The sequence below is a fragment of the Mesoplodon bidens genome, assembly GCF_964165515.1.
Source record: "Mesoplodon bidens genome assembly, chromosome: 6".
In the NCBI taxonomy this organism is placed as follows: Eukaryota; Metazoa; Chordata; class Mammalia; order Artiodactyla; family Ziphiidae; genus Mesoplodon; species Mesoplodon bidens.
Window position 1 is genome coordinate 71,720,945 of NC_138162.1, and position 14,812 is coordinate 71,735,756.

Consider the following 14,812-nt stretch of genomic DNA (forward strand, 5'->3'; position numbering starts at 1 on the left):
TAAAAGTATATATATGTAGTTTAAAAAATTATAAATGTAAATAACTATGTACTCACCACTCAACTAACAAATAGTGTTTCCAGTGTTTTTGAAGCATGACATGTGTCCTCATCCTATTTCCTTCCCCCCAGTTAACCTCTATTCGAAATTTTGGGGTGATCATTCCTTTTTTTCTTCATAAGTTTTTACCTCTTTTGTGTCTATAAATAATGTATTACTTAGTTTTGCCAGTTTTTGAACTTTATTTTTATTGAGGTATAATTGACACATAACAGTTTCAGGGGTATACCATAATGATTTGATATTTGTATATTTCTTGACCCTTGAACAACAGAGGTTTGGACTGCACAGGTCCATTTATACATGGATTTTTTTCAGTAAATACGTACTATAGTACTACATGATCCACAGTTGGTTAAATCCATAGTTGTGGAACCATGGATATATTGGGCCAACTGTCCATTATATGTAAATTTTCAACTCTGAGGGGATTGGCATCCCTAACCCCCGTGTTGTTCAAGGGTCAACTTTATTGTGAAATGATCACTATATTAATCTAGTTAACATCTGTCACTATTTTTGAATGTTATATAATGGAATCATACCTTATGTATTCTTCTGTGACTTGCCCACTGTTTTTAAGTTTCATCCATGTTGGTGGTATTGCTATAATTTATTCATTTTCACTGCTGTATAGTAGTCCTTAGTATGTATATAACACAACATATTTAAACATTCTATTTATGAAAGTTCTTTACTGAGACACTGAGTGACTTGAAGGTGAGTTTCCCTGGTATACCACCCCAGGCCAGAAGCCTGTCTGAAGTCTATTCCTGCATATACACTTAATGTTTTCTTGCACATGTGACTTCATATTTGTTCACAATAGACTCTTCTTTCCTGGAATATATCCTGAAACATATTTGATGTGTTATCTTTCCAGCCTCATTTCTTCCACTTCCCATCATATACTTTGTACTCCAGGGCTAAATTACTGCAGTTCTGAAAACTTCAAATTCACTGTGTCCTCTTGCCACTAGGCCTTTGCACATGTTTCTCTTTCTGCCTGGAATGCTTATTTCCTGGCTAACTCTTGCCCACCTATCAGGAGTCGTCTGGTTGCAAAACTCTTCTTCCAGGGGCTTCCCTGGTGGTAGAGTGGTTAAGAATCCTGCCAATGCAGGGGACACAGGTTCAAGCCCCGGTCCGGGAAGATCCCACATGCTGCGGAGCAGCTAAGCCCATGAACCACAACTACTGAGCCTGTGCTCTAGAGCTCACGAGCCCCAACTACTGAGCCTGCATGCCACAACTACTGAAGCCCGCGTGCCTAGAGCTCGTGCTCCGCAAAAGAGAAGCCACCACAATGAGAAGTCCGCACACCGCAATGAAGAGTAGTCCCTGCTTGCCGCAACTAGAGAGAGCCTGCGCACAGCAATGAAGACCCAATGCAGACAAGAATAAAATAATAATAATAATTTTAAAAAACCTTCTTCCATTACATTCTGGTTTGGGCCTTCTCCTTGAGTTAACAGAGGGGACTTCCTGCTGTCATCTCCGGGTTTAGTCTGAGTTGGTTTTCTGGAGTATCCAATATATTACTGAATAAAACTGCATATTGCATGTGGTGCCTGGAAAGACTGTATGAAAGGTCTGTTTTGTATACTAGTAACTCCAATGGACAGGAAACATGGAAATAACCATTGTTAAAAAATGTCCTTAGGTTGGGGGTAGGGCACAAATCACATCCTTGTTGGTGAAAGAGAGATGGAAAAATAAAGATTATTTTCATTTGCCTTCAGGTCTTTTGGCTAGATTCCAGAGGACTTTCTCCAAGGGCAACAAGATAAAAGCCACCCTCTTTGCCTGGAATTAGTTCTCTGGCATGGGAAAGAAAACCTCTCATTTTTTCCCCTCTTTGTGTTTTTCTGACACAGCTGCTTATCTATTGGATATCTCACTAAGAAGTGCCTCAAGGGATGAGTGGAGATGGTAAGTAAAAATCATATATTTGGTTATATACTTTTAAAGAAATAACCTGTTGAATTTTTTAATAGTTTTAGATTTACATGTTTTAAAGAAGGGTTTATGCAGACTGTTTTTATTTGTAACACACATTTTTTAATGTTTTTGTAATTTTTCAAAAATTTTTATTGGAGTATAGTTGATTTACAATGCTGTGTTAGTTTCAGGTGTACAGTAAAGTGAATCAGTCATACGTATACATATATCCACTCTTTTTTAGATTCTTTTCCCATATAGACCATTACAGAGTACTGAGTAGAGTTCCCTGTGCTATACAGTAGGTCCTTAATAGCTATCTATTTTATATATAGTAGTATGTATATGTCAGTCCCAATCTCCCAATTTATCCCTCCCCACCTGACCCCCTGGTAACCATAAGTTTGTTTCCTTCATCTGTAACTCTATTTCTGATTTGTAGATAAGTTCATTTGTACCCTTTTTTTAGATTCCATGTATAAGCAATATCATATGATATTTGTCTTTCTCTGTCTGACCTACTTAACTCAGTATGATAATCTCTAGGTCTACCCATGTTGCTGCAAATGGCATTATTTCATTCTTTTTTATGGCTGAGTAATATTCCTTTGTAAATATGTACCACATGTTTTTCTTCTTCTTTTTCTTTTTGTTTTTTGTTTTTTGCTGTGGTGTGTGGCATGCAGGACCTTAGTTCCCCAACCAGGGATTGAACCCGTGCCCCTGCAGTGGAGGCACGGAGTCTTAACCACTGGACTGCCAGGGAAGTCCCTTTACCACATCTTCTTTATCCACTCCTCTGTTGATGGACATTTGGGTTGCTTCCATGTCCTAGCTATTGTAAATAGTGTTGCAATGAACACTGGGGTGCATGTGTCCTTTCGAATTATGGTTTTCTCCAGATATATGCTCAGGAGTGGAATTGCTGGGTCATACGGTAGCTCTATTTTTAGTTTTTTTTTTTTTTTTTTTTTCCTTTTGCAGTATGCGGGCCTCTCACTGTTGTGGCCTCTCCCGTTGCGGAGCACAGGCTCCGGACGCGCAGGCCCAGAGGCCATGGCTCACGGGCCCAGCCGCTCCGCGGCATATGGGATCCTCCCAGACCGGGGCACGAACCCGTATCCCCTGCATCGGCAGGCGGACTCTCAACCACTGCGCCACCAGGGAGGCCCTATTTTTAGTTTTTTAAGGAACCTCCATACTGTTCTCCATAGTGGCTGTACCAATTTACATTCCCACCAACAGGGTTCCCTTTTCTCCACACCCTCTCCAGCATTTATGGTTTGTAGATTTTTTGATGATGGCCATTCTGACCAGTGTGAGATGATATCTCATTGTAGTTTTGATTTGCATTTCTCTAATGATTAATGATGTTGAGCATTCTTTCATGTGTTTGTTGGCAATCTGTATATATTCTTTGGAGAAATGTCTATTTAGGTCTTCTGCCCATTTTTGGATTAGGTTGTTTGTTTTTTTGTTATTGAGCTGCATGAGCTGCTTGTAAATTTTGGAGATTAATCCTTTGTCAGTTGCTTCATTTGCAAATATTTTCTCCCATTCTGAGGGCTGTCTTTTCACCTTGTTTATGGTTAATGTCCATTTTCTATTCCAGAATTTCATCCACAATACCACATTACATTTAGTCCTAGTGCCGACTTAGCTAGGCCTGTAACAGTTTTTTGGACTTACCTTGTTTTTGATGACATTGACAGTTTTGAGTAGTGTTAGTCAAGTGTTTTGTAGAATGTCTATCAATTTGAGGTTGTCTGATGTTTGGGGGATGATGACCACCGAGGAGAGTGCCATTCTCATCACATTATATCAAGGGTACTTGACATCACTGAATTTACATACTTTTTAATATCCCTAGTTAAATGGCTGAGTGGTGAGACCATTGATATTGGAGTCTGAAGACTGATTTCAGGTCATGGTTCTGTCATTTGTTAGTGTGTGACTTGGTAAAGTTACTTAATCCCTCTATTCCTTGTATCTTTGTCTATAAAGTGAGGCTAGTGATACTATCTACCTTATTAAATTAGTAGATACATGAATAGCACTTAGAGCAGTGTCTGGCACAGAGGAAGTAGGATGTAGGTTCTGATTCTTTTTTTTAAATAAATTTATTCATTTATTTTTGGTTACATTGGGTCTTCATTGCTGGGTGTGGGATTTCTCTAGCTGTGGTGAGCAGGGGCTACTCTTCATTGTGGTGCATGGGCTCCTCATTGTGGTGGCTTCTCTTGCTATGGAGCACTGGCTCTAGGTGTGCGGGCTTTAGTAGTTGCAGCATGTGGGCTCAGTAGTTGTGGCTTGTGGCCTCTAGAGTGCAGGCTCAGCAGTTGTGGCACATGGGCTTAGTTACTCCACGGCATGTGGGATCTTCTCAGACCAGGGGTCGAACCCATGTCCCCTGCATTGGCAGGTGGATTCTTAACCACTGTGCCACGAGGGAAGTCCTTGACTATTATTATTATTGACTAACATGAGATTTGTGTATTTCTATTAATGTGTCTTGTCTCTCTCTCCCTCAGAAAATTAAACTATTGGTGTTTAGTGACAAAACAAAAATCACAAATAACCTGGGTTTTAAACTTTGAACATGGGAAGATCTTTGTCTTTTTATTTCTTAGGGTTTGAATTATCCCTAAAATATTGTACATTGCTTTAAAATTTTCATTGTCTGCCAATGAAAATTCTTTACAGGAAACTCCTTCAAAGGATTTTATTATCAATTTGTTTGCATGATTCAGTTATTAAACTTGTGCTACATTCACTTACAATTTGAAAATTCTCTTCAGAATGCTGGCTCTTTCAGCCACTGATCCACAGATATATTTCTGGTTCCCAGGCCACGAGTGCAATTCTGATTAATAATCTATGAAAAAGAATTATTATGGTTTTCTCCCATTTGGCCCAGGTGAAAGAATCCCAGGGTGTGTTTCAGCATTTATTAGTATTACAAATGAAGATTTATTTTTTTTTCACTGCATAGTTAATGATTGATCTTAACCGCTCCAATAAGGGAAGACAATTGCATTTACAAATTTGTGTGTCTCTTTTCTGATGCATTTTTCAGTTTTCTATTTGAAATTCTAAGTGATTATTTATTTATTTATTTGTTTGTTTATTTATTTATTTATTTATCTATCTATTTGGCTGCGTCAGGTCTTAGTTGTGGCACGCAGGATCTTTGTTGCAGCATGCTGGATCTTTCATTCTGGCATGTGGGCTTCCCTCTAGCTGTGGTGTGTGGGTTTTCTCTTCTCTAGTTGTGGCAAGCAGGCTTCAGGGCACATGGGCTCTGTAGTTGTGGCACGTGGGTTCCAGAGCATGTGGGCTCTGTAGTTTACAGTACATGGGCTCTCTAGTTGAGGCGCATGAGCTCAGTAGTTGTGGCACATGGGCTTATCTGCCTTGCAGCATGTGGGAACCTAGTTCCCTGACCAGGGATCGAACCCACGTCCCCTGCATTGGAAGGCGGATTCTTTACCACTGGACCACCAGGGAAGTCTTTTTAAGTGATGATTTAAAAATTTTTTTTAAAATTGAAGTATAGTTGATTTACAATGTTGTGTTAATTTCTGCTGTACAGCAAAGTGATTCAGTTGTGTGTGTATATATATATATTCTTTTTTAAATATTCTTTTCTGTTATATTTTATTATAGGATACTGAATATAGTTCTCTGTGCTATTCAGTAGGACCTTGTTGTTCATCCCCAAGTGATAATTTTGAATACTGATGATGACTATTGAAACATGTTCTTTTGCTGTTGGAATATTTGAAAATTTCATTGGAAACTTCACAAAACGTTTTATGCAAATTGAAATATGCATAATTTAAAATATTTTTGTCTAATACTTTATATTTTTCCTGGAAATGGTATAATCCTGGCTGTTAGTCTCTTTTCTTTTTGCTTTGTTTCTTGGTAATTTTGACCAATAGAATAGAGGCATTTGTAGAGGATCTGTGTGTGTGTATGTGTCTGTGCATGTGTGTACATGCATGCATGTGTGTGTGCGAGTGGGGGCTCATGCATGGGCATGCTCCTGTGTTGGATCAAAAAAAGAATTTCTACATTTACCTTTAGCAGCAGAGGAAATTTTTACTGAATACCTACTATTACTTACTTACTCTTTTAAGCACTTCACCTACATTATCTCATTTGATTCTTCCAATAATCCTCTGAGGTCAGTACTCTTATTGTTCCCATTTTTACAGGTGAGGAATCTGAGACAGAGGGAAGTTGAATAACTTTCCCAAATTCACAGAGCTGATAAGTGGCAGAGCTGGAATTCAAACCTAGGTCTATCTGACTCCAAAGTCCATCCTCTTTACTCTACCATTGCATGTTCTCTGGAACATCCTCATTATTTTTTTCTTGAGATATGGCATATGTAACTCTCATAGTATCTTTGTGTGTATTTGTCTGGAAATATATCCTTCTAGACTTAATTTTTAAAATTGAGATATACATAATGTGGCCAAATCTTGAGTGTATAACTCAAGGTAATTGTACATATGTATACACCTATGTAACCACCCCCTAGATCAAGACATGGAATATTTCTGACACTCTAGAAGACTATCTCATACCCCTTTCCAATCATAGCCATTCTTCCCACATAGGTAGTCACCAATCTGGCCTCTATTAACATAAATTTTGCCTCTTCTTGAACAGCCTGTAAATGGAATATAATAAACACTTTTTTGTGACTTCTTTTATTTAAAATTATGTCTGAGATTTATTTATGTTGTTATGTGTTTATTTTGTTATGTCTTTTTTTTTTTTTTTTTTGCGGTATGTGGGCCTCTCACTGTTGTGGCTTCTCCCATTGTGGAGCACAGGCTCCAGATGCGCAGGCTCAGCGGCCATGGCTCACAGGCCCAGCCGCTCCACAGCATGTGGGATCCTCCCGGACAGGGGCACGAACCCGCATCCCCTGCATCGGCAGGTGGACTCCCAACCACTGCGCCACCAGGGAAGCCCTGTTATGTCTTTTTTATAGCTATGTATAATAGCCATTTAAAGTGAACATTTCTTTCTAGCTGCAAAAGAAAAGCTTTTGATTATACCTTGTCAGACTTTTTTTCCCCTATGCATACATGATTACTAGTTTTGGATTATATATACATTTCTGTTTTATAACCTATTATTTTCTCTTAACAGTTTATCACGAACATTTTCCATGTCATTAAATATACATTCTTTTACAATGATTTAAAATATTTTTAAAAACATTTTTATTTTAAAAATTGTTTTTGTGTATGTATGTGTGGTGATGGGAGAATATGTAAAGCACTCACAAGACACAGAATTCAAAAGGTACCAAAAGATATGCAATGAGAATTCTCCTATCCTTACCCTACTCTACCTGCTCCCCCTCACCCCAGGATCCAGTGTTACTATTGATATTTTCCTTTTTTAAAAAAACTTTTTATTTTATATTAGAGTATAGTTGCTTAACAATGTTGTGTTAGTTTCAGGTGTACCGCAAAGTGATTCAGTTATACATATACATGTATCTATTCTTTTCAAATATACCACAGAAGTTTTCCCACTGCAGTGAAAGTTCTGAGCCCCACATTAGGCTTCTCAGCCCGGGAGTCTGACAACAGAAGGAGGAGGCCCTAGAGAATATGGCTCTGAAGGCAAGCGGGGTTTGATTGCAGGAATTACACAGGACTGGGGAAAACAGAAACTCCACCCTTGGAGGGCATGCACAAGGATCTGTGAACACCAGGACCCAGGGGAAAAAAGCAGTGACCCAATAAGAAACTGGGGCAGATCTACCTGCTGGTATTGGAGGGTCTCCTGCAGAGGCAGGGGGTGGCTGTGGCTCACTGTGGGGACAAAGACACTGACAGCAGCAGTTCTGGGAAGTACTCACTGGTGTGAGTCCTCCTAGAGGCCACTATTATCCCCATCCCATGGCCTGTAGGCTCCAGTGCTGGTAAGCCTCAGGCCAAACAACCAACAGGGAGGGGACACAGCTTCACCAATCAGCAGACAAGCGGATTAAAGTCTTACTGAGCACAGCCCCACCCACAAGAGGGACAAGACCCCAGCTCCACCCACCACCAGTCCCTCCTATCAGGAAGCCTGCACAAGCCTCTTAGATAGCTTCATCCATCAGAGGGTGGAGAGCAGAAGCAAGAAGAATTACAATCCTGCAGCCTGCAAAATGGAAACCGCAATCACAGGAAGACAGACAAAATGAGATGGCAGAGGAATATGTGCCAGATGAAGGAACAAGATAAAAGCCCGAGAAGAACAACTAAGTGAAGTAGAGATAGGCAACCTTCTGGAAAAATAATTCAGAATAATGATAGTGAAGACGATCCAGGATCTTGGAAAAAGAATGGAAGCAAAGATCAAGAGGATGCAAGAAATGTTTAACAAAGGCCTAGAAGTACTAGAGAACAAATAGAGATGAGCAATGCAATATCTGAAATGAAAAATATACTTGAAGGAATCAATAGCAGAATAACTGAGGCAGAATAACAAATAAGTGACCTAAGATATATAACTATCAGGAAAATTTATAACAATTTACCCCCCACTAGCAGAATGTGAAAGAGTTTATTTTCCTGCATTCTCATTAACACTAGGTAATGTCATTAGTCTTTGCCAATTTAATCGGGAAAAAATTACATCTTGTTGTTTTAATTTATATTACTTTGATTACTGGTTGGACTTAAAAATAAAAAAGGTCTTCATTGTCAGTCTGTGACTTTGTTGTTTTGCAAAATTGTCTCCCTGTTTTAGTACAAAATCCTTGCTCTCATTTGTGCCTTCAATCCATAGATCCTCTGTTTTACCCTTTCTAGACAGTAAACTTTCAATATTTTTTGATGATCTTTGCCATAGTTGCTTGACCACAGTTGGGAGAAGAGTTGTAGGGTTTTCTAACTCCTTAACTGGATTTTCAACCTGTCTTCATGTTTTTAGTCCCATTTTCATATGACCACCCTCCTTTTTCTACTTCCAGAGACACTTGGTCCTGCCAATTCCTGAGCCTTTTGGTGGTCATGCAATGTAATTTGCTTTGATTCTTGACTTTCTCCACTACCAGCTTAGGATTCAAACTTCTCAGGTCTTTCAAGTAAGTTACTACTCTTCCCTCTGCTTTCTTCATTTTTGTGGTGGTTATCTCTTCTTCTCATCTATTTGTTCTTATGGATTATGCCTTAAAAGTATGTAATTCCTTCTATTCTCATTTTGGTGAAATCATTGGAGAATATGGAGTTTTAACAGAAGTCCAAGTCCAGAGTTAAATTTGTATCTTAAAGTTGAAAGTGTTTTACTGGGCCTTGTTAGGTTGGTAAACACTACAGATGTCTCATAGACTCAGAAGGATTATAAAAGATAGCTCTTTAGACCAGAGAACCTTGAAGTTGCCCCATATCACTGTGAGGAAGGCTCCTCTATTGATGAAAATTCTTTCCATGACTTCTTAGAATATCTTTGCACTCACATGCAAAAGGTACTAAACAGTTGGTTGCTCATACAGAAACATTTATGAACTTGTTCACTTGTGTGCAGTCGAATACATCAGACAGGTGCATATTTATTATTTTCACAATTCAGATTAAGCCTCTCAGGAACATAACAAAATATTTAATAACTGATGATGCATGAGCACTGATAATCAGAATGGCGAGTGGTTGGAATAGGGTCCAGAAGGCCTTCTGCTGGGCTGTTTATATGCTGGGTCATGAGATGATCTGGACACTGGGGACATCAGGGAGGGAGATGGGTGAGGGGAGGGGGACACTTTGAAGGCTCATTGCAGCTGCTGTTTGCAAACTAGCATGGAAGTATTTTCACATTTTACAGTAGGTTTGGTCATAATGGTACACATAACTGATTACCAGCCCTGAGCCTTTCCCTTTTGCTTTAACCATGTTGCCCTTAGTGAATTATTTACCCTCTTTAGGATGCTCTAGGTTTTACTTTCACCTGTGTTGTCTATCACTGCCTTATTTTTGTTACTCAGTATCTTTTCCAGCTCTACAGATGATGGATTCCATGTATTAGACTCAGGCCCTCACCAGTTCCTGAGCCAGCCCTGAAGATGATGGCAGTCTAACCAACAATATCAGCGACCTAGTGCTTGCTTTCCAACAAGAGCCCTCCCTCTCTATATAATCCCTGAATTGTAGTTTTCCCTTCCATCCCCTAATTTTGGCTTTATTTGTAGGGTGAGCTTTTACCTCAGTTTCCCTCCCCAGTGTGCTTGGTACCTGATACCTTTTGGTGCATCCTACTTCCTTTGAATCCCCCTTCTCCCCTGTCACTTTCTGTAGTCTTGCTGTAAATGGGTAGATGTAGCCTGGAATCATGATATAGCTACCTATGTGGCTTTGAGCATACCTGCCACTTCTGCTCTGTTCTCTACCCCTGGATGCACTCCTTTGATACTGATGCTTGCCTAACGCATGGCTAAGTATTGCTGTGCCTTTTGGAAGCTATGTTATAGACTGTCCAGCTGCTCCCACAGGACTATGTTTCATACCTTGAATTGATCAAATTTACCGCCCTAAAGAAAAGAAAAATAGTGTTTTGTTAGCAACAGTGGAGGGAAGAATGGTTGACAGGTTAGCTATCAAACAACTTTTGGCACATTATATCACATACTGGCATTGGAGGTTCCCTCCAAAATATCTAATGATGAAGCTCACTGGGCAAATTCCACCCAGGTACTCAGAGCTTCCAATTAGCGCTTTAAAAAAATTATTTATTTATCTTTGGCTGTGTTGGGTCTTTGTTGCTCTGCGTGGGCTCTCTAGTTGCAGTGAGTGGGGACTACTCTTCATTGCAGTGTGCGAGCTTCTCATTGCAGTGGCTTCTCTTGTTGCAGAGCATGTGCTCTAGGTGAGTGGGCTTCAGTAGTTGCAGCACGTGGGCTCAGTAGTTGTGGTGCATGGGCTTAGTTGCTCCACAGCATGTGGGATCTTCCCGGACCTGGGCTCAAACGTGTGTCCCCTGCATTGGCAGGCAGATTCTTAACCACTGTGCCACAAGGGAAGCCCCAATTAGCTTTTTAGTTTTGCTCTCTTAACTGTGAGAAGACAACCAAAGAATATCAGAAATTTGAGGAAAGCTGTATACACAAAAGGAAGCTACCAAAGCATGCAAACATAAGTAATAACTTGGAAGAAATAGAGACAATATAGGAAGAAGAAAAATAGTTTTAAAATTATCACTAAATTTTCATAGAGATAAGAGAAGATATTGTAATCTTAAAATAAGAGAGCCTTTAAAAGGAATATTTAAGGAATAAAAAAGAACTCTTGAAAACTAAAAATATGATCACCAAAATGATAAACTCAATATAAAGGTTCAGCAATGAAATTGAAAACATCTTTGAATGTAGAGCAAAAAATAAGGGAAATTAAAAATAAGAGAGAAAAGAAAAGAACATTAGAGTGTCATTCTAGCAGATTTAACAGCTGAATGTTAGATTCCAAAAAAGAGAACTGAGAAAATGGAGGGGAGAAATTTGTCAATAAGTCAAGAAAATTCCCCAGAACTAAAGGAATCAGTTTCAATCTAATTTCATAAGGTACTTCATTGTGAAATTTCAGAACTCAGAGAGAAGACTGGGGAGAGAGAGAGGAGAGAGGGAGGTGTGAAATATAAGAGGCTAGGAATCAGAATGACTTCAGATTTTTCACAAGCAATACTGGAATCTAGAAGGTAGTGGAGCAGTGCCTTCAAGATTTAACCTAGAATTCTATACCCAGCCAAATTATCAATCAACTGTGAAGGCAGAATAAAGACATTTTAATACATGCAAGATGTCGTATTTTATCTATCATGCACCCTTCCCAGGAAGTTACTGGAGGATATGCTCCACCAAAATAAGGAAGAGGAAAACATAGGGTACTTGAAACAGGTGATACATATGAGGTCAAGGAATTCCCAGGATTGATGATGAGGGACGATCCCAGAATGAGAGTTATGCACCAAGGCATCGAAGGTAACTAGTCCAGATTGGAGCATCTCGGAAGGCTCTGGAAGAGGCTTCTCTTAGAAGATGTAATTGATTAGCTGATACACATGAATGTCTCAGGTCAGAGTCACACTACTGGTGAAGAGCTAGAGATTAATTCAAACTAGGGAAACAAAATTAGGCCAGAGATAAAGCCAGAAGTGGATTCAGACCTGGGAGATTGTTTGAGCAGAGCAGGAAGTATCCGCATAGGAGAGATACTACTTAATAATAGGAAGGGGATGCCCTGTTTCCAAGAGCCAGATGGAATATATGGTCTGACTGGGCATTTATTGATGTTTTTATTCCTGTATAGCTTATTTCATCCTCATTTCTTTTTTCTTTTTTTTTTTTTGCGGTATGGGGGCCTCTCACTGTTGTGGCCTCTCCTGCTGCGGAGCACAGGCTCCGGACGCGCAGGCGCAGTGGCCATGGCTCATGGGCCCAGCCTCTCCGCGGCATGTGGGATCCTCCCGGACCGGGGCACGAACCCGTGTCCCCTGCATTGGCAGGCGGACTCTCAACCACTGCGCCACCAGGGAAGCCCCTCATCCTCATTTCTTAAGAAAGAAGTGGCCTTGAGAAATAAGTGGCCAAGGATATTACAATTGTGGTTTTATTATCACTTTCCATTAGGACCAAAATTATCAAGCCCCTGGGCCTTAAGTCTTAAAATTGTGTCCCTCTGTCTAGGTAGTTCTCCCAAACAGACTCAGCTTTTCTAAAATATTGTGATAGCAACTATGGGGTTTACGTAACATGTGAACATCCAGACAACAATATCTGCTTTGGTGACTCTAGGTAATGGAATCTCTATTGCAACTGTCGTTTAGAGGAATGCTACTATAATCTTGTTGTAGTGTCTTACTGATTTAAGTTGGTCTTGATCTTTTTCTGTGTCTGATTCTCCTGGAGGTGATTTGCTCATTTCCTTGTATCAGGGTACTGATACCAGCTATTTCTCAGTCTTCCCACCCGAACAGCTACTTCATTTAATACAGAACCTTCGATAACTATATGGAGATTTATAGTCCTCTCTAAAAAATTGTCTCTCAACCTCTATCTCTCTCACCCTCTCTTCTGTGTGTTCCTCTGAGATTTTCTACACAGGCAGGAGGGGTATTAGGGACCCACTTTTTGAAAATAAAGAGAACAGATTCCAGGTTAAAAAAAGACTGTTTAGAGCATTGTCTTAGCTTGGGCTGCTATAACAAAATACCATAGAACAGGTGACTTAAACAATAGATATTTATTTCTCACAGTTCTGGAGGCTGGAAAGTCCAAGATCAGGGTGCCAGCAGATTTGATTCTTGGTGAGAGCTTTCTTCCTGGCTTTCAGGGCTCTCTTCCACGGAGAGAAAAATCTCTGGTGTCTCTTCTTAATAAGGATGCTAATCCTATCATATGGCCCCACCCTCATGACCTCATCTAAACCTAATTACCTCCCAAATATCATCGCTTTGGGGGTTAGGGCTTCAACATATGAATTTGGAGGGGACACAAACATTCAGTCCATAACAATGCCTAGAAGCCATTACGTTACTTTTTTTTTTTTTTTTTTTCTGTGAGCCTCATCAAAAATCCTGGCTGCAGTCACTTGTGCATTTACTAATTGACTGGTTCGCATCCACTATTTATAGAGCAGTGCTTCTTTTTTTTTTTTAATTGATGTATAGTTGATTTACAGTATTGTGTTATTTTCGGGTATACAGCAAAGTAATTCAGTTATATATATATATATTTTTTTCAGATTATTTTCCATTATAGGATATTATAAGTTATTGAATATAGTTCCCTGTGTTATATAGTAAATCCATGTTGCTTATCTATTTTATGTATAGTAGCTTGTATCTGTTAATCCTATACTCCTAGTTTATCCCTCCCCTCAGTCCCTTTCCCTTCTGGTAACCATAAGCTTATTTTCTATGCCTGTGAGTCTGTTTCTGTTTTGTATATAGATTCATTTGTATTATTTTTAGGTTCCACATATAAGTGATATATGTTTGTCTTTGTCTGGCCTACTTCATGTACTATGATATCTTCTAGGTCCATCCATGTGGCTGCAAATGGCAATATTTCATTCTTTTTTATGGCTGAGTAATCATCTATTGAAAATATATACCACATCTTCTTAAAACAATCATCTGTTGATGGGTGCTTGGGTTGTTTCCATGTCTTGGCTATTGTAAATAGTGATGCTGTGAATATTGGGGTGCATGTATCTTTTCGAATTAGAGTTTTCATCTTTTCTAGATATATGCCTGGGAGTGGGAATGCTGGATCATATGGTAGTTCTATTTTTAGTCTTTTAAGGAACCTCCATACTGTTCTCCATAGTGGCTGTACCAATTTACATTACCACAAACAGTGTACGAGGGTTCCCTTTTCTCCACACCCTCTTCAACATTTATTATTTGTAGATTTTTTTTTTTTTTTTTTTTTTTTTTTTTTTTTTTTTTTGCGGTATGCGGGCCTCTCACTGTTGTGGCCTCTCCCGTTGCGGAGCACAGGCTCCGGATGCGCAGGCCCAGCGGCCATGGCTCACGGGCCCAGCCGCTCCGCGGCATATGGGATCCTCCCAGACCGGGGCACGAACCCGTATCCCCTGCATCGGCAGGCGGACTCTCAACCACTGCGCCACCAGGGAGGCCCTATTTGTAGAATTTTTGATGATAGCTATTCTGCCTGGTGTGAGGTACTACCTCATTGTGGTTTTGATTTAGACCAGTGCTTCTTAAACTTTAGTGTACATACAGTTCACCTGGGGAATTTTATTAAAATGCAGATAATTCCAATTATGGGGTAGAATTTGAG

The 14,812-nt window shown here is 39.7% G+C and overlaps 1 protein-coding gene across 1 annotated transcript in view; it reads left to right on the top strand.

Moving 5' to 3' along the window:
• Positions 1–14,812, top strand: part of RANBP6 (RAN binding protein 6) — a 292,381-nt gene that overhangs the window by 68,998 nt on the left and 208,571 nt on the right. Inside the window, exon 2 of the mRNA XM_081236225.1 lies at positions 1,938–1,992. The gene's annotated coding sequence lies outside the window, so the exon portion shown is untranslated. The remainder of the gene's footprint in view (positions 1–1,937; positions 1,993–14,812) is intronic.